The sequence below is a fragment of the Mesoplodon densirostris genome, chromosome 6 (assembly GCF_025265405.1).
Source record: "Mesoplodon densirostris isolate mMesDen1 chromosome 6, mMesDen1 primary haplotype, whole genome shotgun sequence".
In the NCBI taxonomy this organism is placed as follows: domain Eukaryota; kingdom Metazoa; phylum Chordata; class Mammalia; order Artiodactyla; family Ziphiidae; genus Mesoplodon; species Mesoplodon densirostris.
In genome coordinates this window covers 59,800,028-59,815,548 of record NC_082666.1, presented here as the reverse complement: position 1 = coordinate 59,815,548, position 15,521 = coordinate 59,800,028, and positions in this window count along the sequence as shown.

The window sequence follows — 15,521 nt, the reverse complement described above, 5'->3', positions numbered from 1 at the left end:
ATGAATTGCAGACACCAACTTCATTTTACACAAAGGGAAGCATGGCTGGAGAATCTGAAGTTCATTGTCAGTGATAAACCAGAATCCAGCCCTAGGACTCTTGTTCCAATGTTCCTCTAACACTGGCCAACACACATACTGAATAGGCAAGAATCATAAATGGTTTTATTCGTTAGCCTGAGATTCTTCTATACATGCATGATAACTCAAAATCTATTGAAGTTTGAATCAAACAGTCTAGTTGATCCTTGGATATTTCTTGGAGGCTCTGAGTTCCTGAGAGCAGAAAGGTTTTTAGGGGTATCTTTTAAGGAAAATTAGAAAGCCAGTCCCATTTTCCCTTAGGTCAGTTGGTCATTAGAAGACACACATTTCTTTAATGGCTAAGTTCCAGTGACTATTGTCCCTAGGGACTCAGCTGCTGGCCCTCTCTGGTTGTCCATGTAAAAGCTGACCCATTCATTCAGCTCAATTATCCACAAGGTGCAAGCCCAGGAATTTTGGAAGAGCTACCCCCTCCCCTGCAAATAGTTCTGGGTGCACACCCTAGTAAAAAGCAGCAAACATAAGAGAAAAACTCAATGTGAACAAATATCAGAGAGCAAGAATGATCTGTAATTCACTAGCTGTGTATAAAAAAATGTTTGTAAGTCTTCTCCTTTTTCTATCCCCTGCACTTTTCAAAGAAAAGATGCACGTCCAAGTTAAGACGTTGTTGAATTTACAGAGGATAGACGAAGACATCCATTTAAAATTCTGCTCTTTTTCTCTGCGGAGGTTGGAGGTTTCTGGTGAGCCCTCCCCATTGCCCAGGCTAGCAAACCCTAACGGGGCATGTGGCATCACAGAACAGTAACTTATTTCAAACTCCAGGTGTGTATGCAGTACCAGTGTTGGGCCTTAAGAAAATTTATTACAGATGTCTGGAATTGAAGACTGTTGACTAGGTGCAAACATTACCTCATCCTCCACTTAACACTAGCACAGTTGGGGGGAGATTATAAAGGTAAATACAAATGTGCTAAAATGTAAACGTGGGCTATTTCTTTAGCAAATTGGGTTTTCTCATTATAGCCATCTCAGTGTTTTATGAGTCAGATAATAGAAATCCTGAAATTAGGGACAGATTTACAGCTTGTTAAGGAAGTTTCCATTAATCCCTTGAATATTTGACACTCATGGTCTCTTTCATGGACTTAGTGAGAATAGCTTCTTTTAATGTCATGTCTCTCTTAGTTTTCAGAGCCTCTGTAAATTTTGATGACAGACAAGACTGTCTATAGGGAGATCTAAAGCAATGGCAATAGTGGGTGCACCAGGGCAGTTAACACAGACTGGTGTTTCTATCATTGTGTTCACATCCTAATAGTGGGTCCCCACATGGTAAGCACTGTATTGTAATTATTTTAGAGGGCCAAGGAGGTAGGACACTGAGGACAATGGATACCATTTGATGATTATTAACAACAGAAAGTGGCTAAAGATAACTAAGCAATCTGACCTTATTGTCATATTACATAGGTTGGAAAATGACATGCAGATCTGATCTGTACAGCTAAAGCAAAGAGGATTTAAAAAGAAATATTTATGGATGAGGGAGCTCCTTGGAATATTTGGATCATTTTGGACTCGTAGACTTAACATGTTTGGAATAGGTTACTAAGCAGCCTTTTTAAAGGTCTGGGCAGGGAGAGCCTATTTTGGCCAGTGAACCCCCCTGAAATGTGCCTGTAGAAGCATCTGGTAATAAAATAATTGATTAACCATCAAATCCTTATGGAAGTCAGCCAGCTACATGCTCGTGATGGTCTCTAATGCCCAGCTTTTGCTTTGAAGCCATTGAAACCTTCTCCTGTCTCTCTTTCAAGATCAGTGGAATCAAGTTCCCTAAATGTGTTGCTTGACTATTGGGGTCAAGTGCAGATTCAGTCATCAGGAGTTAAGTGGCTCTTGAAAGGGCTCCCATATTCTTGCTAATCTCTCTGTGATAACCCAGGATGTGCATGCTTGTTATTGTTGAGACCCCAGCCCAGAAACCCAAGCACATTTTTGTAGCTTTCTATCAATTACATGGGTTAGGATGAATAGGTTTTGGTCCACTAGAATAGTAATTGCAGAAGTGCACTCTAAATTCAGTTCTGCGATGTTGGGATTTGCGTTGCCTGGTGTTGATCGTCGCTTCCACTGTTCTGACATTTATGGCTGTGTTTCATCTTGGAAACAATGTGCGGCTGTAAATGGGAGTTGGCAGGTGCAAGAAAAGAGTAAGTGAAGCTGTACTGGCATTGTTTTATTCCTCAAGATTCCTTTCAGAAGGTGAAATAAGAAATATTGACGAAATTGGGAGAACCGGCCTGTTAAAGCCTGTTAAATGTGTGACCTGATTCTGAGTTCATATGTTACTTGCTGTTGCCATTGGTGTGGTGGAACATTTAACATTAGGTTTCAAATATTTACCTCAATAATTATTCTTTCCCACAATGAACAGTAACCAGAATAAGAGATCAGATGGCCCCTAAGTGAATATACTGTAAGTTTCCCTAGGGATTATTACACTGATGTGAAAAATCATGTGTTCACACCAACCCATGTGTTATGAGTTATGTAATTCTTTTATACAAAGTCCCTTATCAGTCTTTTAAAAATCAATTTATTGGAGGAGATGGCCAAGAGTACCATCATTTTAAAGTGAAATCTCTGACTTCACCTGCCAAGAAGAGCCAATTTGATATTAAGGTCTGTTAACGATTTAACTTTTCTTTGGCTGAAGTGAGCTTGAGTGTGATACTGCTTTCAATTATCAGTGAGACCTTTGCCTTTTTTCAGAGGAAGAGAATATACATAGAAAATATATGTTGGAATAATGATTTTAGTTTTTATTATAAATTATTTTTATACTTTATGTGCATATTGTAAAAAAGTTTCGTCTTGGTCTACTTCAGTGTTTCTCAACTTTTAAAAAATTATTGCCACGAACAAGCTTATTTTTAGATATTTTTTTGTTCCAAATTGTTCTCCCTTACCCTCTGCATAAAATTAATACTAAGAATAAGAAGATTTTATTGGGTAGGGTTTTTCACACACTCCCAAGACCCAATTTTCACACTCTTGGGAGTGATATGGCCCTCACTGAAAATGCATGGCTTATTTTAAGTGAACACATATATATACAGTTAACTAAATTTAAAAAATTTCTTTTTAAATGAAACAGTTTATGTTTAGTGCAGAAAAATCAGAATACAAAGCAAAGAGAACATAAAACACACTCATAATCCCACCTACTGAGACACAGTCAATGATTACTCTTTGATATACATATTTGCAAATCCTTGTCTTGATATGTTGTGTTTAGTATTTTAGACAAATGAAAAAATAGATTACATGATATGTAATGTTTTCTAACTTGCTTTGTTTAATAATATTTGATGAACATTTTTTTTAGGACAAAAATAGACTTGTACAACATCATTTTTACTGACTGAATGTTTCATTGCTTTGTCAAAAAATTTTTAACCCTATTATTTGATATCTTGGTTGTTTTAGAAATCATTGCATTGATTCAGAATCATTTAGGGAGCCCAGAAATAAACCCACCCACCTACGGTCAATTAATCTTCAACAGAGGCAAGAATATACAGTGGAGAAAAGACAGTCTCTTCAGCAGGTGGTGTTGGGAAAGCTGGACGGCCGAATGTAAATCAATGAAGTTAGAACACTGTCTTACACCGTACACAAAAATAAACTCAAAATGGCTTAAAGACTTAAATATAAGACATGACACCATAAACCTCCTAGAAGAGAACATAGGCAAAACATTCTCTGACATAAATCATAGCACATTGTCTTAGGTGACTCTCCCAAGGCAAAAGAAATAAAAGCAAAAATAAACAAATGTGACCTAATCAAACTTATAAGCTTTTGCAGAGCAAAGGAAACCGTAAACAAAATGAAAAGACAACTTACCAACTTGGGGAAAGTATTTGCAAATGAGGCGACCAATCAGGGCTTAATTTCCAAAATATACAAACAGCACATACAACTCAATAAAACACAAAACACAACCCAATAAGAAATAGGCAGAAGACTTAAACAGACATTTCTACAAAGAAGACATACAAATGGCCAGTAGGCACATGAAAAGATGTTCAGCTTTACTAATTATTAGAGAAATGCAAATCAAAACTACAGTGAGCTATCACCTCACACCAGTCAGAATGGCTGTCATTAAAATATCTACAAATAATAAATGCTGGAGAGGATATGAAGGAAAGAAAACCCTCCTACGTTGTTGGTGGGAATATAAATTGGTGCAGCCACTGTGGAAACAGTATGGAGGTTCCTTCAAAAACTAAAAATAGAGTTGCCATATGATCCAGCAATCCCACTCCTGGGCATATATCTGGAGAAAACTCTAATTTGAAAAGATGCACCCCAGTGTTCATAGCAGTACTATTTACAATAGCCAAGACATGGAAGCAATCTAAATGTCCATTGACAGAGGAATGGATAAAGAAGATGTGGTGTGTGTATACATACATATATATGTATATGTATGTACACATACACACAGTGGAATATTACTCAGCCATAAAAAAGAAATAATGCCATCTGCAGCAACATGGATGGACCTAGAGATTATCATACTAAGTGAAGTAAGTCAGATAGAGAAAGATAAATATCCTGTGATATCACTTATATATGGAATCTAAAAATATGATACAAATGAACTTATTTACAAAACAGAAACAGACTCACAGACATAGAAAACAAAGTTATGGTTACCAAAGGGAAAGGGGGGAGGGATAAATTAGGAGTTTGGGATTAGCAGATACAAACTACTATATATAAAATAGATAACAAGGTCCCTACTGTATAGCACAGGGAACTATATTCAATATCCTGTAATAAGCCATAATGGGAAAGAATATGAAAAAGAATATATACATTATATATATAATATATATATAGCTGAACCACTTTGCTGTACGCCAGAAACTAACACAACATTGTAAGTCGACAATACTTAAATTTTAAAAAAAGTCACTGTACTTTCCTTGTAACTAAAACTTTTTGCACATTAATTCCTTAAAATTTTTGAGAAGCAGGATTAAAATCCATGCACATTTTAAAGCCTTTATCAACAATCTTGCACCACTTTACATTCCCATTCCCACGCATTAATTGAGGGCGTCCATTTTCCTGCAGCTTAACTAACAATAAGTTATTATCACTTTAAAAAATATTTGCCCCTCTGGTAAGTAAAACGCTTGTGTTAGTAGGTATTCTTTTATTCTAGAAAGAGTAGTCTTTTTTTTTTTCCATCTGTTTCTTGGCCATTTGCATTTTGTTTAGCCTTTTTCTAACTTAAAAGATGAGCATCTGATTTTTTCTGTAGCACACAAATGTACAAGGTCAGTGTAAAAAAATTTCTTATTGTGAGAACAAGCAGATCCTGAATATAAGTTCACATTAAGACAAAGCAGTTATTTGTATTTAAGACACAGATATATCAAATAAGAAGTAAGATTATTTAAACAGAACCTTCTTTGGGCTGGCAGAGGATTAGGGAGACCAAGCAAGAATTATTTTCAGATTTAGGGCTTATTAAAATAGGTAATCTTTCTCAAAGGAGAAAGCATCTTATAGAGACCAAGCAAGAATTATTTTCAGATTTAGGGCTTATTAAAATAGGTAATCTTTCTCAAAGGAGAAAGCATCTTATAAATTGCTAACATGGCACAGAGAAATTATGTTCTGTCATATGTCTGTAAGTTTACTTTTTATGTGACAAGCTTGACCTTTTGAATAGTTAGAAGAATAGCTCTTTTATTGGGGTGATTTTGTAGATTACCACTTACTTATATGGTTTAATCCACATCATTGATCCTCAAAAGTTTACACACTTTATCATTGAGATGTTTGGGCTCCTCTCATTCTGTTTTTATTCAATTTGTTGACTCAATGAATTTCATCAATTTACTGCCGCAAAATAGTAACTAATTTATATTATGACTCTCAGTGGCCATGAACTATTACTTCACAAGAGGAGCCTCAAGATCTTTGATTCTTTTCATATTTTTCAAGGTAGATTTATGTACCATTGCACACATTTTATTGGCCTCATCTTGAGTTGAGCTCATAACTTCCTGGGTGTCACAACGAATCATTAAGTCCTGTTTTCAACAACAAAACCCAGAAAGCCAGATTTTTTTTTAACATCTTTATTGGAATATAATTGCTTTACAATGGTGTGTTAGTTTCTGCTGTATAACAAAGTGAATCAGCTATATGTATACATATATCCCCATATCCCCTCCCTCTTACATCTCTCCCACCCTCCCTATCCCACCCCTCTAGGTGGTCACAAAGCATTGAGCTGATCTCCCTGTGCTATGCGGCTGCTTCCCACTACCTATCTATTTTACATTTGGTATATATGTATATATGTCCATGCCACTCTCTCACTTCGTCCCAGCTTACCCTTCCCCCTCCCCATGTCCTCAAGTCCATTCTCTACCTCTTTATTCCCGTCTTACCCCTAGGTTCTTCAGAACCATTTTTTTTTTTTTTTTTAGATTCCATATATATGTGTTAGCATACGGTATTTGTTTTTCTCTGTCTGACTTACTTCATTGTGTATGACAGACTCTAGGTTCATCCACCTCACTACAAATAACTCAATTTCATTAAGCCAGATGAGTTTTAATGAAATGTTGAGAAATGATTATAACCATTGTTTATTTCTAAGCTGAGCCATGTCTCTGGATAATATTGTTTCACTTTTGAAATGACATTTTTTCAAAGGACTGATGATTGTATTATTTCTATCCAAAACTATGACAGCTGTTCTCTACTCTTTGGCATATGAGAACTTAACTGTGACACCAACTTTAACTGGTAAAAAGCCTGTAGGTAGAAAGATGCATGCCCTTTATGTATGGTTAGAATCCTTTTATCAAAAATCTCAGTAACAAAGTGGATGATAAGACATTAAAAGCAAGGAAACATTAACTTTTAATAGAAAATCCCAAATATTTACTTAGTTTCATTAAACATTTTGCCAAGACTTGGTTCTAGATTATATAGCAGCAATAACAACAAATATACACACACACACACACACAAAGGGTATGTGAAATTCACACATACACATGTGTTACTCTGTCCTAGATACTCTGCTAGGAGTTAGTTGAGTACATTTTATCCTCACAAAAATATTGTGACCCTTATTTAAAATGGGGATACCAAAGTTCAGAGAGGGTTTATACCTTTCCAGCTCAATCTACATACTATGTGACGGGTCTGGAAGCTGTGTTGCTGTTATTGCAACCCTCTGCCTTTTCCATGACCATCTCTGTAAACATATAGACATCCAACATTCTTATAAAAGCAATGGTAAACATTAGATGGTTATATATACAGGCAGGTGGGTCTGAGAAGTGCCTTGTAAAGAGGTTCTAAGCCTCTGGTGAGTTCAGGGACACTGACGTGACCACTGTAGAAGTCAGCTCAACTACTATTGAGATCTCCGTCCCAAACACCTTAATCTTTTCTCAGACGTGGACAAGCCATGTCTTCTAAGGGGTGAATGGTTATGGTACAGCTCACATCTCCCAGATTCCCTCCCTCAATGGCCCCTGTTTGAGTCACTCAAATTTCCTACTACATTGCCCAAGACCCATAAGGGAGAAGAAAGATAGCAACCTGAAAGTATTTGATTTCACGAATAAAATTTCGGTCTTGTATGAGAGCTGGGAAAGTGTTCCATCACCTCCTTCTGAGTTTTGCAGTTGTCTTTTTTTTTTTCCCCATACACATGCATACTTGTGTGACTTCTGCTGGCTAGCTTCACATTCTACAACAGTTTGAACCTGGGTTTTATTGGAAGGGAAGAAAACTTTATACTCATTAAGTACTTCTCCTTTGTCAGAGGCTTGCATATTCAGGTCCTGCTTGGATTTCATGGTGAGACTCTTTCACAGGCTTTGTTTGCCTTTCATGTAACTTTTTTTACTAAATAAAATGCAGTCTAATGAATGATTCAGCCAACTCATGAGGTTTTCTTGCTTACCTCGGAGGCGCTTCCTTGGGAACATGGACAGCCCTCTTCATCCCCGATACCCTGTGTCACCTCCTTGCTCTTCTCCCCCTGCCATTTCTATCCTTTGGAATGGAGACCCCCAACCACCAAGGGCTCTAGGATTGACCTCTCTTCCCAGGAGAGGCCCAGGCTGTGTGTTGCCTCTCCCTGCCCACCTAACATGTTTATTCTCACCCCTTCTTTGATATGAGACCCTGCTTGCTCACAGGACATACAGAGTGGTCACAGAAAGCAGTGACAAAGCCTCCTTTCCTGCACCCTTGTTCCAAGTTATTCTTCCCTGGTTATATACCAGACCCCTGTTGAGGAGAGGTTGATGAGAGAGCAGTGGTAAAGGCTGGAGCGGGTACCTTTCTAGGGGCCAGCATCCTGGGAAGGTTTATCCCTTCCTGCTGTGTTACCTGCACATGTCATTCATTTCAGAAGTGGGTGCCTTCTAATATTTTGTTGCTTGTAAAATATATTTAGTGCCATTCATAGTGTTTAATCCCAGCTATCCTTTTTTTAAATTGATCTAAAAATTTTGATGAATGATTTTTCAGTATTTCTGAAAAATACTTGTGTACTTGGTCTCCTTAACCTGTAGGAAGTAAATATTACTCTCCAACCTCTTATAATTGGAGAAACTGGCAGGTCATATAGCTAGGGAGTGAAGGCAAGATTAAAACCCAGGTTTGTGAAATTCCAAAAATCATACTTGGTATGTTATCCATGCTGCCCTCCCACATGATACGTGGCCCATTACTGAATTTGAAAATCAAACTGAGTGGAAAATTGCAAATGTGGAGAGAGGAATATTCATCTATTTAAATTGATATGTGATGTTAAGTTTACTAAAGTGAATAGCCAACTTATGGCTTATAAATAACATGATATATCCTAATACTGTATTCAAAAGATGGCAGAGGCAAGTAATACATTCTTACCAGCATGGGATTTATTTCTCTAGGGATTTACATAGCAGCTCTTCATGGAAAGGAAGAAAGATCATAAAAATGCTGGTAGGTTATCTTGTTGGGTGGAGTTGTAAGAATGATGAAATCATGCAGAAGGGTGTGGCACGTATCTGGCCTTTTATGAAGTTAGGGGAAAGTGTGACATTCATTTCTATTCAGTATGTTAAGTTACATATTTTGTCATGAATTTTTCTTTCACTTTAAAGATTTTTACTCCACGTGTGTTTTCTAAGAATAAATGGGTACCCCCAAATATGCTGATGGGAGTAATGACTGAAGTTCATGCCTTTCAGATTGTCCATAAAAAATATAATAGGAGCCTGTCACAACTCACAGAGTTCTATTCAAACAGAAATTCTTTGGCCGTTGGAAATGTGTTTACATTCATGTCTGTTGGTCCTAAATTTCCATTTTGGGGCAACCTGTTCCAATATAATAAAAGTGACAAGATTCCATCAATGTCAGCAGTCTCAACTTGCTCACCATTAGTCTTTCTCTCAGTCACTTTGCTTGCAGGAATCACATAGTTATGCTTATTAATGTTAGGGAGTGGTTGATCCCTGGAGTTTTTCTAAATCAGTGTGCTGTTTGATCATCACTTCTATGAATGAAATTGACTATCACATTCTGCAAATTTCTGTTTGTTTTCTGTAGCATTTTCAAATTTCTTACTGTCCTAAACTTCATGACTGAAACTGTGCACCCACATCTTGTGGGATTTGGATATGCTTCTGTTGAAGAATAGTTGAGTCTAAGATATTCCTTAAAGTTTGGACCTTCGTATTAGTAGGAATATACTTCCTTGTCTTACTTACATTTGTCTATTTTATTGAGGGATCAGAGAGGTCTTTAGAAACCAACGTATGTTTGGATGAGCTGTATTTTGGTTTCCATTTTTAGACCTACAGTGATACTTTGCTGTATTTTCTGTCATTACAGATTATTTCTCCACCTTGGCAGAAATGCCTTAATTTTTTTTTTTTTTTGGTCATTCTATATGATTGGCAGGAGTGATACTCAAAATATTTAGCAACTGGTTCGTCAAAGGTACTAACCAATCTGAACAGCTACTCTGGCCAGGTACAAGGGACACTGGCTATAAACAGCTGTGGTAGCTGGGTCCATGCACAAGGTTTGAATGTTTCTGGTTGGGGAAGTTTTTGGAGCATCTGTCTCAAATAACTCTTTTTGTTTTTTACTTATTGTGCAGTCAGTATCATAGATCACAGAAAACGTTGACAGAGAAACCATTGCAATTATTCTTTAAGATGACACTGATGAAAAAGTAATTAGGAATTAGCTTTTGTGTCATATTCATGTGGACCTGTAATAATTAGATGGCTCAGTGCAATTCAAAAATGCATTTACTAGGTTTTTGGTGTATCCAGTTCTGCTTTGTTTCATCTTTCTTCTGTGAGTGCAACAAACTTCACAAATACTAACTCCCAGCAGGTGTACATAATGTATGAGAGTTAACTACCCCATATTTAAGACAAAGTTAACAGAACAGGGAGATTAAATCTGAATGCTATCAGATTAGTGTTAAATTTAGGGTCAGGGTTCCAAAGAGATAGTTCATTTACAGTTGTGATTTTTCATGTTCCTCTGATGTCTGGGCATGAGCTCTTCTAGGTAGGCAGAAATGTTTGTTTAAACACTTTACAGTGATATATTAAAGTGGCTACATCAGTATTGTCTGTATGCACGCGAAATCCTTGAGAGATTACGCAATTAAAAAGGAAATAGATGAGACCTCGCCCTTCACAGGACCAAAATTCCCTTTAGCTGAATTCACGCTTGGAGAAAGAGATTAACCATTTTTGAAGAGGAATGTCATCTGTTTATGTTTATTTCTTTTTCTCTCCTGGAGATCCTTTCTCACAGTGAGAATAGGTTCTGTAGCACTGCCTAGGGAATCTCAAGCTTTTCTCCCTCCATTTTCTTTCTTTCTTTCTTAACAGAGAAGGGGAGACAGAAATTAAGGTCCAGCAGTATCTATTCTTTTAGCTACACTTTGCACTGGTACTTACGTCTGCCCTTTCTTGCTTAAGCTATAGGACTCATCTTTCCAATTTTTTTTTTTTTCCTGAAGGGTAAAAAGATGAGGTGAGAAACACCATGATCACTTCATTCCCTTATAAGTCTGATCAAGGCATGGGGAATCATATTTCTGATGGGAAATAGGAAGATATTCTTTGAATATCTGCTTTGGCCCGATAGATGCTACTAAACAAGAGTGCTTCTTATCTCTGCTGGCAAAAGAAGGTCAGGCAGTAAAATGCAAAACAGGTAGGTTGGAGCAAAGAGTTATAATGAACCCGAAGACTCAATAGGGAGGAATTCGTATTTTTTGGAGAAAAGAGAGCTAAGTGCTTAACTATTACAGTATGGCAGAGTCACAAAGCCCTTTTATTTTAGATTAGTTGGGAAGAGTTTGGTCTGCAGTTTTGAAAAGACTCAAGAGTAAAATTTTAAGTAACTTTAGTTTTATTAATGTAAAGATGAATTTGTTTTAATTCTAGCTTTTTAATCTGCTAATTCCTTATTAAATTGTTTCTTCGCAGAAGGCATTAAAAAACAAAGTCTTGCCAAGATTGCTTTACTTAGTAGAAGAGATACATTTATAGTTAGTGGTATCTGTATAATAGGAGTTAGAGTGCCAAATACTTAAACATACTCTGTTATCTGTGGCATAGTAGATAAAAGCGCTGGTTCTGGAATCAGATGATCCAGGTTTAAACCCTAGTTCTCCATCTGCTGGACTTGGGCACTGGCTTAACCAAGCATTAATTAATACTTCAGTGTTCTCATGTCTAAAATGACATAGAATGTATAGCTAAGCCAATGGGCTGGGATGAGGAAGAAGGTAATGTAAGTGCCTCAGAATAGTCTCCAGCCCAAAGTAAGTACTCTGTAAATGTAAATTGTTACCACCGAGTAAACATCAGTCTTTTTATACTGCTAATATGTGTATCACTCCCTCTCTCATGGGTAAACTTGAGGCTCATCTCTATTAAGTGATCACGTTGTAAATTACCAGTGTCCAAAGTGTGTTTTTCATTTTTTTTTTTTTTTTGCGGTACGCGGGCCTCTCAGTGTTGCGGCCCCTCCCGTTGCAGAGCCCTGGCTCCGGACGCGCAGGCCCAGCGGCCATGGCTCACGGGCCCAGCCGCTCCGCGGCGTGTGGGATCTTCCCAGACCGGGGCACGAACCCGTGTCCCCTGCATCGGCAGGCGGACTCTCAACCACTGTGCCACCAGGGAAGCCCTGTTTGTTTTTTTAAAACAAACTTTTTTGCAATCTTCCTATTGTGCCCAGTCCCACCTCCATGCGCCCCCCCCACCCCCCGGCCCGCCAGTGCGCCTTCAGGACTGGACCCAGCACCAACACTGGCACCGTGTTCACTGGGAGCATGAGTACAGGAATTCTTTGCTTGATTGCTTTTACCTTTCCTGGCACACAAGCCAAGATGTCAGACAAGATGGGTTTGGGGATAGAGGAGACCCTTTTAGTACTAGGCGAAGATGATGCTGATTACGCCACGATGTTATTTTCAGTGAAAGTAACTGCCTCTTTTGTTAACTGGTTCAGAAGGAGCAGGGAGGTAAAGATTAAATGCAGGAATCATTGGGCAAGGCCGAGTTAATTCTTGGAGAACTCTACAACACGCTGCCCCATAGTTCTGAAAGGTCATCACAGTGCTACTTAATATTCTTCATGTACTGGGTATTGTTTTCCATATGGAATCCCCAAGTGCTTTCAGCAGCTCGCTTGTTAGCTGCTGACAGCTTTTCACCCAGCGTTTTCTATTCCTTCCCCCCGCCCCATCTCCTCTGCTTTATCCAGATTCTAGATCTTTGCGCTCCACATCTCTTTCCCTGTACTCCCTTCTCACCACCCCACCCCGTTGCATTTTTTATGGTAAATAAAATAATTGTGCAGTGTAAGCCCACTGGGGTAACAAGGCATTTGTTTTTGCATAGCTTTTTGGTAACATAAGCCAGAGGAGGATGGTGGATATTCTTTTATTTACAAACAGTCTACACATAATTCCATTTAACTGGAGATAACAGCGTAAGCTGCTTTCTGATTTAACCCCCTTGCTATTTCAGATAAAGAACCTACACAAGCTTTCATTTGAGCAGGCATTTTGCCTAAAAATTGACCCTTTGATAGTGAGTGTCTCAGGGCAATTCTGCATTCCACTGGTGCCATTAGCCTTTAGTATGCGTGTTGCAAAGTAGCATACAGAGTTGGATTTATCCCAATCAGTTTAGCGTCAAGCTGAAACTTGCACCCAGTCTAAGAAGACAATTAAATCAAGCCAATGGGTCTAAAAATAGGTTCCCCAATTAGAATGTGAGGTCTGGGCTTTCTTGCATTTTGATATTAACTGTAACAAATTAGGGTGTTGGTTACAATTTTATAGGGCACATATATCTTGTTGAATAAAGAATGGACTGACATTGGTTGTGATAAAGAGTTATTGTGTCATAGATGGGCGAGGGAATACATATGTATCATATTAGAATTGAGAACATTTGTCCCTCTTCAATACTCTAGCCAGGAAATTAATTCATTAGGAATCTTATTTACACATCTATTGGTAATGTTTATTACTTGTTAATTCTATGTAAATGGCTCTACTTCTTTTAAAGACAAGTATCTATTTGAATAGAAAAATGTTTCTCAGCAGAGTCCTCAGCACAGGGATGCCTGTGTGTCACCGAGCTTTGTAAACAAGTGCTGGCTCTTGTGTTAACACATGACTGTTCTACACCAGAAAAAAAAAAAAGTACTAGTACTGATTATAAGAATTCACTGCATTTTCTGTTCTGTGCCTTTTACTGTATTTTTATTTACCTGCTATTCTCCAAAGATGGCCATTTTGAATTGCTTAGTATATTTCATCATCTGAAAATGTCAAAGTACATATGTAATGAAAATGCCAGTATGTATATGGAATTAGCATAGAGATGATGAAAGCAGTTCAGCGTTGTTGATCAATAATCATATTTGATTTGGGCTTTCTACTTTGCTTTCCTCAACCATCCTGCACTTTGATATTTATTGCCACTCACTGAGATTCTGGTCCTGACTAAATAGAAATTGTTCGAGGAAATTTTTTTAAAAGTGCTAATACTTACCTTCCAGGGGTCTTTTGAAGATCATCCATGTAATACATGGTATAATATATGCTAGCATTTCACAAATGGCAGTTAGTATTATTTTAAGAAAACAGACTTTTCATAAAGATGGACACCCGTGGAAAAATCCATCTTTCATTCCGGATCTCTTGTCTTTGAGATCCTGATGCTCCAAATTAGCTGCTGCCACCAAATACTGCCCCTCACTGAAAATGCCATACTGACAGCTCTGTCTTCACGTTAGCTGGAGTGACTGGCACCACTGTATTTTCTGTTCACAAAAATAAAAATACTCTTCACCATGAATAAAAATTGTGCCATCCTCCACTAATAAAATTTGGACCACTTGGGCATCTCACGTAGTTCTAGCCTTTCTGTTCTTAACAAGCTAAAAAGGTCAATTTAACCCAATAAGTGGAAGCAGACGTATAGTTGAAGACTATGTATTTAATATATACACATATGCTTACAAACGTATGTCCATACATACCTATACTTGTGCAAATTCGAGTACCGTGCCATTTTTTAATGGCAACCAATGTCTCCACAGAAGGCAGGGCATAGTACTGAAAAATAAAATAGTACAAGTGACAAAAGATAAAAATAATATGTTTAGCATTCATGTGTACAGAAATGATAAGGTTGGGAGCAGAGCTAGGCCCACGGGGGGAAGACTGAAGAAACATGAGTGGCTGGTTAGCAAAATAACCCCAGGCTTCTGGTCCGTGATACCAAGGAAAATGTAGGAATGGTAATACTCACAGATAAAGCTATATTAATTGAGAGGCTTTTCTGGAGAGAAGAGAAGGAAGTATCTTCTACATGCTGTGAAGATTTACATGTGATTTCCATAACATCAGAGTATGTTTAGCTAAACATCTTTTTTCTTTTAATAATCATCTGATATTACCAGGTCATCTGGGGAAGGAAATGCTTTGGAAAAGGAAGTGGTAATGAGGAAGAAAGTCTTAGGAAGTCAGACTGTGGCATGGGTTGGTGGGTTCTTTATAAGTATTTAATTTCCTGTCTGGGAGGTGGGTTTCTGACTGTGTCTTACAAGTGAAGTGACCTATCAAGCTATTTGCTGTGACGTCCGCTGCTTTCCTGCCTGTTTTATCTCCTGGATGCCTAGAATAATATGTGAGGAGACAACAGAAAGCAAGCATATGTTCAATACAAAGGCTCTGTGAAATCTGTGAGCCTGCTGTGCATCAAGCCGATGTAATTCATTTATTTTTTTAAAGCAGTGATGATACACTCTTTCCTCCGGATGACAAATTACAGAGCACATCTGAAAAGCCCTCTCTTTCGGGAAAA